At 41.6% G+C, this 12,468-nt stretch overlaps 1 protein-coding gene across 2 annotated transcripts in view; it reads right to left on the reverse strand.

The window, feature by feature from the left end:
- The window catches only part of LOC127687712 (myoferlin-like), a 315,382-nt gene that overhangs the window by 110,620 nt on the left and 192,294 nt on the right, over positions 1–12,468 (reverse strand). The window lies entirely within an intron of this gene.

The following is a 12,468-nucleotide window of genomic DNA, read 5'->3' on the forward strand; positions in this document are numbered from 1 at the left end:
CTACACCAAAATCCAAAGTTAATACAGAGATAACATTCACACATACACATTCACACTCACCTGGTTTTGCAGAGCAGGGATTTTGCACACCCCAAAGCACTGCTGCACCTGCCAAGTCACAGTCTGGGCAGTCTCAAATAACACCATGTAAGAATATAGCTGTGAAAGAGATAGCGCTTTCTCCTTAAAGAAAGGAAGGGAGGCAGCACCTCACTTTCTCTATGTCCCCTTTTTTCTGCCTCTCTAATACCTCTGCTCTACTCAAAAGCAGCTAGCTGGGTGTGAGACTCCTTGAATGGTAGGGGGAAATTCAAGAGACGATCAGATCACCCAAGGGCCTCTGAGAAGCCTCCTTTCGTGTTTTCGTGGACTGTGTTTAAAGCAGTTCACAGGAATGCTCTCAGGTCCCTTCCATGTGAGCATCTCTGCCCTCATGCTGGCCCCACACCAGTGCACTTCCCAACTCCCAAACTGGAGCAAATCAACATTTTTTTATGTGCCTAAAGTTCTGTTGTTGAAAATTAGGAGACATGTGTGCAATGTCATAGTGGTGACTAAAACAAAAAATATCATCTTGCTGGGCTGAATGCATTGTAGCCATTTGTTTTAAATCAGAAGACATTTGAACTACAGCCACTAACAGGAGCTACAAAACCCATTGTTTATGCGAAGGCTTTGAAGTCACTGTTCTATGCTTTAGCCAAGAGCCACATCTACCTTAGTTTAGGCTCCTTTGACCTCCTCACAGAATCTGCAATCTCTCTCCTGTGAGGCCTGATGACTTCCTTTGGTGAACCCCGCTGCCCACGGCTCCTTTAGTCCAGCTGTCTCCCTGCTGTCTTTTTTCTGTTCTGCTCTTTTCTTCAGCCAGTGTTTTTTTATTCTATTCAGGAAGGTTTTCTCTGACTCAGCTTCTTCATTACCTCTTGCTGGATTCTTTACCCTGTTTTTGTAATGTTGCTTCATTTTTTAAAAAAATCTGAGGAGCTGGAGAAATGTCTTAGTTGGGAAAAGCCCTTGTGTATAAACATAAGAACTTGGGTTCAGATACTAGCAGCATATAAAATTCTGGATGTGGTCATATGCATGCCTGTAACCTATAATCAGAGAACTGTGATGTGTGTGTGTGTGTTGGGGGATAGGATACATGAGGATCTCTGGAGCTTGCTGGCTACTAGCCTTGGTGTAGGTTCAGTCAGAAACTCAAGGGAAGAAAGCTGAGGGTTAGAGAGCAGAGTGTCTGCAGTCCTCCTCTGGCCTCTGAATATGTGAAAATACCTGTATACATACACCACACTCACACAAAAGAAACCCAACTAAACTATACCAAAATAAACAAAAACAAAACCATTTAAACGACATTATATACATTGTATATAAACTAAATACATTGTGTGCATCCCCCGCAGCCTTGCAGGACTCCCCTTGATGCAAAGGTGTCTAAGAGTCTACAAATTCAAAGGAGTGCTGATCCTTGACATAGGGTCCAGTGCGTGGGCAAATGCAGCTGCTACTCAACCCTTCACATAGCAGAATTCCCCACATGTTTACCTCCCTGTGACCCCCCAGGCACAAGGGTAGGACTCAAGCGGTTCTCAGAATTGCCTTAAGCTAGGGACGATGAGGCTCAATGTTTGATGAATAGTCCAGCTCCATGCACCTTCCAGGCACTCCAGATTTCTCCAGTGTGTTACAGTCCAGGTGTTGCCTGCAGTAACCTGCTTGATAACATACCTTTGATTGCCACCCATGTTCTTCCTTTCTCTCCTCTCGCCCACTGCCCATGCTTCCTGGGATCCCTTTCTCAAATGGACTTACACTCTAAGCTTTGTGTGGTGCTTATGGAGGAACCCACGTGAAGACGCTCTAAGAAGACTAAAAGCATCTGAATTGGAAAGGACAGTTAAGCAATTGTACAGGACCTCTTAAATTTGTAATTCCATGGCTTGCAGTTGACACTGAGATAGCTCAGACAGGTCACTCCTTTGTGCCTCTATTTCAGTAGTTCCCAACCTGTGGGCTGTGACCACCTTTGAGTGTCAAACAACCCTTGACACTGGTTATCTAAGACCATCCAAAACCACAGAAATTTGCATTATGATTCATAATAGTAGCAAATTTACAGTTTGAAGTAGCAATGAAAATAATTTAATGGTTAAGGGTGACCACAGCACAAGGAACTATATTAAAGGATCACAGCCTTAAAGAAGATTGAGAACCACTGCTCTATTGTATGAGAAAGGTTTGTGTTAAAGCAAATTTTCATGATACAGTATCCCTGTGGATTCTCCAAACAAATCTGTGCTGTGAAAAGGAGAAGATGTTTATAATCTCATTTACATTGTGAGGCTATGGGCAATGGAGAAGGCGCTGTTCCTGTTATATGGTTCTCCACAGAACACTCTCATCCTGCATATTTTATGAGTAAAGGCACTGGCACCCTTACTTCTTTAGCTGCCTTCTAAAAATGCTGTTCAGCAGAGTCTTGGACGACACTTAAGAGAGTTTCCCAGAGGACCAAGGAGGCTTTATTTACTGTCTAATGTAATGATGATGAGGACTCTTTCCAGTACAATAGTTGCCCAAGCTTATTTGCTTCAGCCCACAGTAATAATCAAGTTCCCTGAACTCTGAATTCCTCTGTGGGCATGGAGACTCTGGGTGCATGAAATCTACCTGGGTCATTCTGTATTACCTATGGGACTCAGGAGGCCAGATGGCCAAAAACTAAAGCCAACGTGACTCTCACTGTGAGCCCTAAAGGCTGTATCATGTTGTGTCCCCCCCCCACACACAAAATGCATGGAATCATTGAAGTTCTCTTTGTAGCTCACAAACCAGGTGAGATGTTGGTATTTAATACTGGGAAAATGTATTGGATGTCGTGTCATTGGTATTACAAATAAAATGAGAGGACACTCACTGTACAGTGTTTTCTACTGAACAGGGACATGAACTATAGTAGACTTTAAAGACCCAGATCCAAGCTATGAACCTTGAGATTAGTCAAATGTTCATATTTTAAACAGAAAAGGATCTAGGGACTGCTTATTTTTGTTTGTTATTATTTCTTATTTCTTCTCCCCCTCCTCTCTTTTGACAGTTTCCTTTTTTCTTTTCTTTCTTTCTTTCTTTCTTTCTTTCTTTCTTTCTTTCTTTCTTTCTTTCTTTCTTTCTTTCTTTTTTTTGAGACAGGGTTTCTCTGTGTAGTCCTGGCTGCCCTGGAACTCACTCTGTAGACAAGGCTGGCCTTGAACTCAGAAATCCACCTGCCCCTGCCTCCCAAATGCTGGGATTAAAGGCGTGTACTACCACCACCCAGCTTGACAGAGCTTCTATGAATCCAGTTTAACCTTTAACTGCCTTGGGCCCCCAAGTGTTAGGATTACAGCCCCACCACACCCTACTTCTGCCTTTATATAAGTCCTAGGGGAATATAAGATGTGCATCACTGTACAAAGTACTCACCATAGACCTATTAGAAGCAGGAAAATTCAGTGTTTGGAATACAACATCACAAACCATTGTCCTGAAATGGAACACTGTCTATACAGTGAATGACAGATGTGGTCTTTTAAAAAAAAGACATAACCACCATTCCCATAAAGTTGATAGCCAGCATGTGCACAAGCAACACATTTGCATGATAACCAAGAGCTACCATACCAAAAACAAAAACCAAAATTGTTTTTAAAGTGTCAGATGATGTCATGCAAACTAACTTTATAAGAGCCTTCTTCATATTGTGAGACTTCAGCCGTTCACAGAAAATGTGAATTGCAGACTGTACTTTCAAAAGTGAAGGTGGTTACACTGAGGTCACAATCCACATTGCTACTTTAGACAAGATGAAATTATTATTGTGTGGTAGAATAATTTTTAGAAAAACTCACAAATTCAGCAAGGCTACACTGTTTTCATGTCTTAGAGACAGTTTTGAAGAACTAAGCTTGGCAATGTAAGTTTCCGGTGTGACTCGGATTAAAGCTACCACTGAAATGTCAGCTAAGCAACAGAAGGTCTGCTGTCAGCATGCAAAGCCAAGGAAGCCAGACTGTGTCAAAACATCACATGCTCTGGCCACACACTGCACATTACCCTATCTGATTGTTAAAAGGTAATGGCTCTTATATTTCATATTGTTCAATATTTCATATTGTTCAAACATATTTCATATTGTTTGGAAAGTATCTCCTTCCCGGTGGTAATTAAAACTAAGGTATTTAGCAGTCATCCGCTAAAGCTCGATGTTCATTATGATATTGTCAAATAAAACGTGTTTTCCTCTTTTTGTATCAAGTTTTTTAGTTAGTCTATGTACAGTGGTATATACTTGTAGTCTCAGCACCGAAGAATCTGAGACAGGAGGATTGGGAGTTTGAGGTCACTGTGAATCATGAAGCAAGTTCAGGACCATCCTGAAAGGCATAGTGAAAATACATTTCCATTAAATGGAAATCTCTTCTCCAAAATCTTTATTGTGTTTAGTTGAAAGTTAAAGCTAATTAGAACATCCACCGAAATGTTTTTAGTGAAGTAAACATTTAGAATTATTGCCAAAATAATATTTTAGTCTTTTCTGGTGCTATATGAAAGTATCTGCAAGATAAAAATATTCTGAAGAATCCTTATTTCATACACTTTAAATTTTCTATATTCCTGATCATAATATTATACCCTCACATTTGCACAAATTGCTATGTAATAAATGACCCCAGAATTTCGTTCTGAAAGCAAGATACATGCATGACCTTAATGCCAAGCACAGTCTCGCAGGGGCCTCTGGACACAGATCTCCATGAGTGTATATCTGTGTTCATGGATCCACGGTAAAGGGAATGACCAAAGAACCTCATAGGTTTTTGAGACCAGCTCTGTGATTAGCATGAACTTGTTTGCAGGACTGGGGCTCACTTGGGCTGGTGGACTGATGATTAGCTGTTTGTTACAGATTACTATTGTTTAACTGATTCCAATCATGTTGAAACATTTCATGCGCTAGAAAAGCTGAGACAGGAAACCAACAAGTCGATAATTTTAGGAAGTTCCTGCAACTAACCAGATTCACTAGGCCTCTCCCTCTCCAAGAATAAACACTAAAGACCTCTGAGGCCACTCTCAAACAAGGCAAGCTTCAGAGACTCTCTGAAAAGGCCAGATGCCAGGAAGAGGCAAAAATGAGCTGAGCCACTAGGAAAGGCCACTCTCCAGCCTGCCAAGCCACCTGCAGGCTGAGCGACGTTCTTCAGCTTCCCAGCCTTTGTGAGCTGTCACGCATGCTGAGGTGGGCTTTGGTGACAGCTGTCTTTGAGTCATTTATGCTTTTGTAAGTAGCCCCTCACACATACTCCTGTAAGTAACCTCAAATAAGCCACACTGGTTCACCAAATTGTATTTTGGTGTTATTCATACTTTGTCTGTCATGGCCGGGTGGGGGTTGCATCTTCTCTGGAAAAGCCTCTCATGCAAGTGTTCCTCTGTGTTCCTCTTAAGTGTTCCTTTACATGGGTAAGTTAAATGATTTCAGACTAAAGCAAACATTTTCTATAACTTACCTTTCCCGTATTCTGTTTGCAGATACAAGTTACAACTCCTGATCAGGAGAAGGATCTCAAGTAAGGGGCCTTGATCCTGGAGGATGTGGGTCACTGACGTCATCGGGGAAACTGCTTACTGGAGCTTTTTATAAAGAACACTCATGCTTCTATAATCCAAATTTTCCTGATCTATATAACTTTCTATCCACCAGATAGCAAGACATTGAGTCAAACAGTAGGCTGCTATAGTTTGTTAGTTCCTTTCTGTTGCAAGATATTTCCTATTCATTTACATCGAGGCAGTGAGAGGCCAGTGATTGGAGGGGAGAAGGAGCTAAGAGAAGTGAGGGGCGGAGAGAGAGGCGGAGAAATAGGCTTAGTGGACGAGTCCAGAGGAGGGGAAGGGAGACACGGATATCCAGATGGCTTCAGACGGATTTCTGGTGTTTTGGAGAGGTTAGAAATATTGGGATAAGACTTTATCACTGTAAATTGGCATTATGTAATTGGGAGTTTTATATACATAAATATATTTGGTTAACTATTCAAGTTTAAGAGTCATGCTTCACCTGATACTTGGAAGGAGTGGATGCTGGGCAAAAGCATGGGACTCCCACTGTTTACAGAGTCTATGGTGGAAAGGAAATGCAGCTGGGAAAGATTGGCTTGGCGGTGACAGTGAGAGCTGACCTGAGCGAGACCCACCGGGACTTGGTGCAGAGGCATGCGTGGTGGGGTAGTACTCTTTGTTAATTATTTACCCCAACACCTTTCCAGATTCATGCTGATGATGTTGAGATGGAAGCAGACAGGGCCTTTGGGAGAAGACTGGGCCAGGAGAGTTCTGCACTAGTGCATGGATTCAGCCCTGATGGATAGATAGATGGATTACGAGGATAATTACAACATCTCTTCCTGGAAGACATACTCTGTCTTCTCTGCTATGCCATGACCCAGCAGTGGTTCCTTACTAGATGTTGAGCTACTGCCAGATCTCTTTTCTCCAGATCATTAGATAAATAAACTTCTACAACAGAAAACAGATTAAAACACAAAAGTGGATGATAGATCTTACCTGTTACCAAAATGAAAAGAGGAAATGTCTTGCTGGCTGGCATTTTGTAGCCATTCAAGTCAAGCATAGGTAGCAATGGCAGTGACTGAGGGTCTGGTGCTTTCTTGGGGTCTAGGGGTAGGCTAAAAATGTGCCTCACCATACCTGGAAATGATGAGCCCTATTTACTCAGTGTAATATACAAGAGGTGCTGAACTCTTCTATAATCAGTTCTTACCCTTGGCTATCAGTTTCTTACCAGGTCACACTGCATATGAAATGATCTTGAAGGGCAAGAGGGTGTCTTCCCCATATTGAAGTTAGCTATAGCAGGTCATTTTTCCCTGGACCTTTCCCCACTGGCTTCACCACCTGGGTTGTTTCCAAGATGATTAACTGTTATGCCTTGGCTTCCAGACCTGTCACCTCGGCTGCTACTGAGCTGCCCACCAGAAAGGTCCAAGTCTCCACTTTACCTATAAGCAACAACTTCAAGAAAAGCCACTTGGGTGAAGCTTGATCACCTGTCAGTCATCACTGCTAATTAAAACAACAGCTGCTTGCTGGAGTCAAACAAAGCACTGGATATACATGTGTCAAAATGTTCATTGACATGAAAAAGTGAGTCTCATGTGTGAATAGGTCCCAGTGTGCAGAATGCATAGAAGGAAATAACAGTCACAATTCTGGGGGATGGGGTTGGTGGGAGGCTTTTAAGAATTACCCATACAGAGATGCTGAACATTATCACTTGAAATATGTATGAGTTTCAGACTCATTACAAAGGAAAGCCCTACTCCCTCCCCTCCCCCCCCCACAAAAAAGTTAAAGTGGGATTTCAGCCAGCTCTCCTGAGACCTGAGTAGATGTTGGTGATTGAGTGGCAGGAGCAATCAACTCACAGTGAGATTGGAGCTGCCGTCTCTCCTCACATGGATTCTGATGGGGAGTTCTGCCAAGCTATTTTGAGGCTGTGCACATTAAGTAAAAAAGCAAGACTATTTTTAGCTCAAGTGTACAAGCTTCTATTATGCTAAACCCAAGGATGAAGAGCAGAGTAATATACTGGGTCCTTCCCTTCCATCTGAGTAGTCCCTCCCAGGCTTTAGAAATCACACTCGACACAGAACTGGACGAATTCTGAAAGACAGTAAATAGATGTTTATTCTGCAAACAGATAACAGTGAATCAGAAGTCAGATCCTTGAAGCCAAAGAAATGTGAGATTTCCTTTCCTAGGAGCTCCTTACACAAGTATTTTTCCTGACTTCTCAAATGGTTTCGGGATACAGGCAACACCTGGTTTCCTAGTCTCCCTCTATAAGCTCCTGGGATGAATCATTCCACTTCAAATGTAGTCTGGAAGATCCAATGTCAAGGACTGAGATCAGAGGTAGAATGTAGGAGAAACCTGGTTCTGTTTTTCAACCACAAAATATAACAAGTATTTTTTTTTTTTTACTTAGTGAGCTTACTAGACTCCCCTTAAGTCAATGTGATAAAAGTTCTGTTAGTACTGATAAAATAGAAAATTAAGTTTGTGTTGTTTTCTGATTATCAAACTCATTCCTGAGTTGCAGTATATGATGTATTTGTAGCTAATGCCTCTTTTACTAAATTCTCCACTCAGTATGATGAAGATGGTCTTCCCACAGAAAGCCCTAGGAGAGATCAAGGGGTATTACAGTTGATGGTCTGTTCCATAGCATAGGAAGAGGCATGGGCAAGCATGTGCACACGGGTGCTAACCAGAATCCCCCTCCTTCCCTTATGCTCCAAATTCTGGAAGACAGAGCATCCCATATTCACAACAAGTGGGAAGGATGGTAAAATGATAACATGCAAGGCAAAGTAAAGAAATTGGAGGGAATTCTGGGTAATTCCAACATATCTAGAATTTTCTAGATTAGCTTCCTTTTCCCAGCAAGGAGACAAATGTCTTAGTTTATTTTCCCATTGCTATAATAAAATGTCCTGACAGAAACAGCTTAAGGGAGAAAGTGTTTAAGCAGCTGGTCACATCACATTCACAATAAAACAGCAGAGAAGAACAGGGTGATGAGACTCTGCCTAGAACCTGTGACTCTTACTTCATGGAAAACAAACACATATGATTTAGGGTCTAGAGATGGGCATTATCTTGGATTACCCAAATGACCCCTAAGTGTGATCACATGTGTCTTTAAAGGAGGAGATTTGACCCCAGGCAGAAGAAAAGACATGAGATCCTTGGAAACAGAGGAAGCCAAGAGTGGGGCTGGGGTGATCAACTGGCTAGAAGGTGGAAGAAGAGACCAGGGACAAAGGGATGCTGGGAAAAATGTCTGAAAAGCCAGAGGAATGACCTCTCCTCTCAAGCCTGCAGAAAGAACTTAGCTCACTCACAGAATGTTATCATGTTGTTCATTTATTTGTTTGGGTTTTCTTGTTTGTTTTGTTTTATTTAAGACAGGGTCTTTCTAAGGAGCCATTGTTAGATTGGAACTGTTTAGGTCAGTGGTTCTCAACCTGTGGGTCAAAATCCTTTTGGCGATTGACCCATAACTCTTTCACAGGGGTTGCCTAACACAATCAGAAAACACAGATATTTACATTATGATTTATAACAGTAGCAAATGCTAATTATGATATTGCAGACAAAAGTAATTTTATGGTTTGGGATTACCACAACTCCAGGAACTGTATTAAAGGGTCTCAGCATTAGGCCAGTTGAGACGCACTGGTCTGAGTAGACCAGATTGGCCTCAAACTCACAGAAATCTGCCTCTTTAGTGCTATGATTAAATGTGTATCCCATCACAGCTAGCCACACAGGATGGTTTTAAACCCTGTAAAACTTTCTTCCACTTTTGGCCTTTCTTAGAACTGTTAGGATACATACAACACTGTTTGAAAACACAAAATTGACAGCTTTTTGGGTAACATACAAGGAAACTCAATAAAGATATCTTTTGACTCATATGAAGCAATAGAATCTAAAACTGGAATGGACCAAAGATATGGATTAAGATCCCTTGACACTTTCAACCAAATGTGGATGGTCCCTTTCAGTCCAAAACACTACCACTGGATGGAAAAACATTTCCCAAGTCCCATCGTCTAAGGAATTAACTACATCAATTTGATTTTTATGTTTATATGCTTTACACTAAAATTTTTTTGAAGAAATGATCCCAGATTGGCTCAGCTATCACTACCATCCTAGATTCCTTCCCTTCTATTATATTTTCCCTCAAATAATTTTTGTGTTTGGTGACACACCGTGGTCTGAATGTGTATGCCACAAGTCACATGTTGAAAACTAATCATAATTATTGTAACTATTGTCCTTGTTAACTTCAATTGTCAACTTGACACACAGGGGAAGAAAGAACCTCAACTGAGGAACTACCTCTTATCAGATTGGTTCATGGATGTTTGTGGGGCATTGTTCTTCTAACAGTTGAAAGGCAGCCCAATCCTCTGTAGGCAGTACCATCTCTGGGCAGATAGATTTACTAAGGCCGAATAAGAAAACAGACAGAGCAAACCAGAGGGATCAAGCCAGTAAGCAGTGTTTCTCTTCTGGTCCCTGTTTCTGAGCCTGTCTAAAGTTCTTTCCTTCCTTCCTTCCTTCCTTCCTTCCTTCCTTCCTTCTTTCCTTCCTTCCTTCCTTCTTTCCTTCCTTTGTTTTTTTCTTCCTTTCTTTTTTGTTCAGATTAGTTATTTTATGTAATTCTGGCTGACCTGGAATTCACAGAGATCTACCTGACTCTGCCCCCTGAGTGTTGGCATTAAAGGTGTATGGCTAGGTTAGTATTTTATCCAACAATAGAAAAGCAAACTAGAACAGACATTCAGAGGTGTCCTTTAAAAAGTGATGAAGTTGTGAAGATCTCTTGAGCAAAATTAGTACATGTGTCAGTTCATTTTGTGAACTGAGTAACTATAGCAAAATACCACAGCTGGCTAACTTATCAGCTAACTAATTCTCACTGGTGGAAGTCCAAAGTCCAAACAGTATAGTCCAGGTTCTGGGAATAGACCTAACATTCCAGTTGGGCAAGTCAATCAATGGGTTAAGGAACTGATCTTAGGGAAGGCAAGTTCACCCTAGGCCACGCTAAAAAGATAAGAATGCTAATTATCCCCTTAGTGAGATAACTTACATTTAGTTCCCAGAATCCCCACCCCCTAGAGCAGTTGCTACAGAGCCTGAGCTTCTAGTCATGACTCAGGAAAGGTGTAACTTGGGTCTTTTGCTTTTTTTTTCACTTTTCTCTTTCCCTTGGGCGCTGCTAGAGCCCAGCTATGCCCTCTCTGGCTCTCTGAGCTTCCTTCCTATCTCTCTGAAGCTCCTCTTCCTGCCAAGCGTCTGCTCTGCAGTTGTGGCTGACTTCCACCCCGGCTTAACTCAGCCGCGTTCTTCTTTCCCTCCCTCTACTCTGAGCAGCTGCACAGGTTTATAGCTTGTCACTCTGCGGCTTTTCTTTTTAAATCCTAATAAAAGTGTCTTACTGGAGGTCAGCATGCAGAAGAATGCGAATTGATCCATCCTTGTCTCCTTGTACTAAGCTCAAATCCAAGTGGATCAAGGACCTCCGCATAAAGCCAGACACTCTGAAGCTAATAGAAAAGAAACTGGGGAAGACCCTTGAGGACATCGGTACAGGGAGAAAGTTTCTGAACAGAACACCAATAGCGTATGCTCTAAGATCAAGAATTGACAAATGGGACCTCATAAAATAACAAAGTTTCTGTACGGCAAAGGACACCATCAAAAGGACAAATCGGCAACCAACAAATTGGGAAAAGATCTTCACCAATCCTACATCAGATAGAGGGCTAATATCCAATATATATAAAGAACTCAAGAAGATAGACTCCAGAAAACCAAACAACCCTATTAAAAAATGGGGTACAGAGTTAAATAAAGAATTCTCACCTGAAGAACTTCGGTTGGCAGAGAAGCATCTTAAAAAATGCTCAACTTCATTAGTCATTAGGGAAATGCAAATCAAAACAACCCTAAGATTTCATCTTACACCAGTCAGAATGGCTAAGATTAAAAATTCAGGAGACAGCAGGTGTTGGAGAGGGTGTGGAGAAAAAGGAACACTCCTCCACTGCTGGTGGGGTTGCAAATTGGTACAACCACTCTGGAAATCAGTCTGGCGGTTCCTCAGAAAACTGGGCACCTCACTTCCAGAAGATCCTGCTATACCACTTCTGGGCATATACCCAGAGGATTCCCCACCATATAATAAGGATACATGCTCTACTATGTTCATAGCAGCCCTATTTATAATTGCCAGATGCTGGAAAGAACCCAGGTATCCCTCAACACATTAGAAACAATGAATTCATGAAATTCTTAGGCAAATGGATGGAGCTAGAGAACATCATACTAAGTGAGGTAACCCAGACTCAAAAGAAGACTCATGGTATGCACTCACTAATAAGTGGATATTAACCTAGAAAACTGCAATACCCCAAACATAATCCACACATCAAATGAGGTACAAGAAGAAAGGAGGAGTGGCCCCTGGTTCTGGAAAGACTCAGTGAAGCAGTATTCGGCAAAACCAGAACGGGGAAGTGGGAAGGGGTGGGTGGGAAGACAGGGGGAGAGAAGGGGGCTTATGGGACTTTTGGGGAGTGGGGGGCTAGAAAAGGGGAAATCATTTGAAATGTAGATAAAAAAATATATCGAATAAAAAAATAAAAAATAAAAAATAAAAAAAAGTGTCTTTTAACTTTAAAATAAAATGGATGTATTCGTTTCACTGGACTTTGGGACTGAGTAGAGCTGTGTAATGGGTAAATTCCTTAGTCAAATATGTAAATAGAAAACTGCTATGTTGTTTTTATTTCTCTGGTTTGATGACAAGTCAGTGAC

Source organism: Apodemus sylvaticus, chromosome 6 (assembly GCF_947179515.1).
Source record: "Apodemus sylvaticus chromosome 6, mApoSyl1.1, whole genome shotgun sequence".
NCBI classification, from domain to species: Eukaryota; Metazoa; Chordata; class Mammalia; order Rodentia; family Muridae; genus Apodemus; species Apodemus sylvaticus.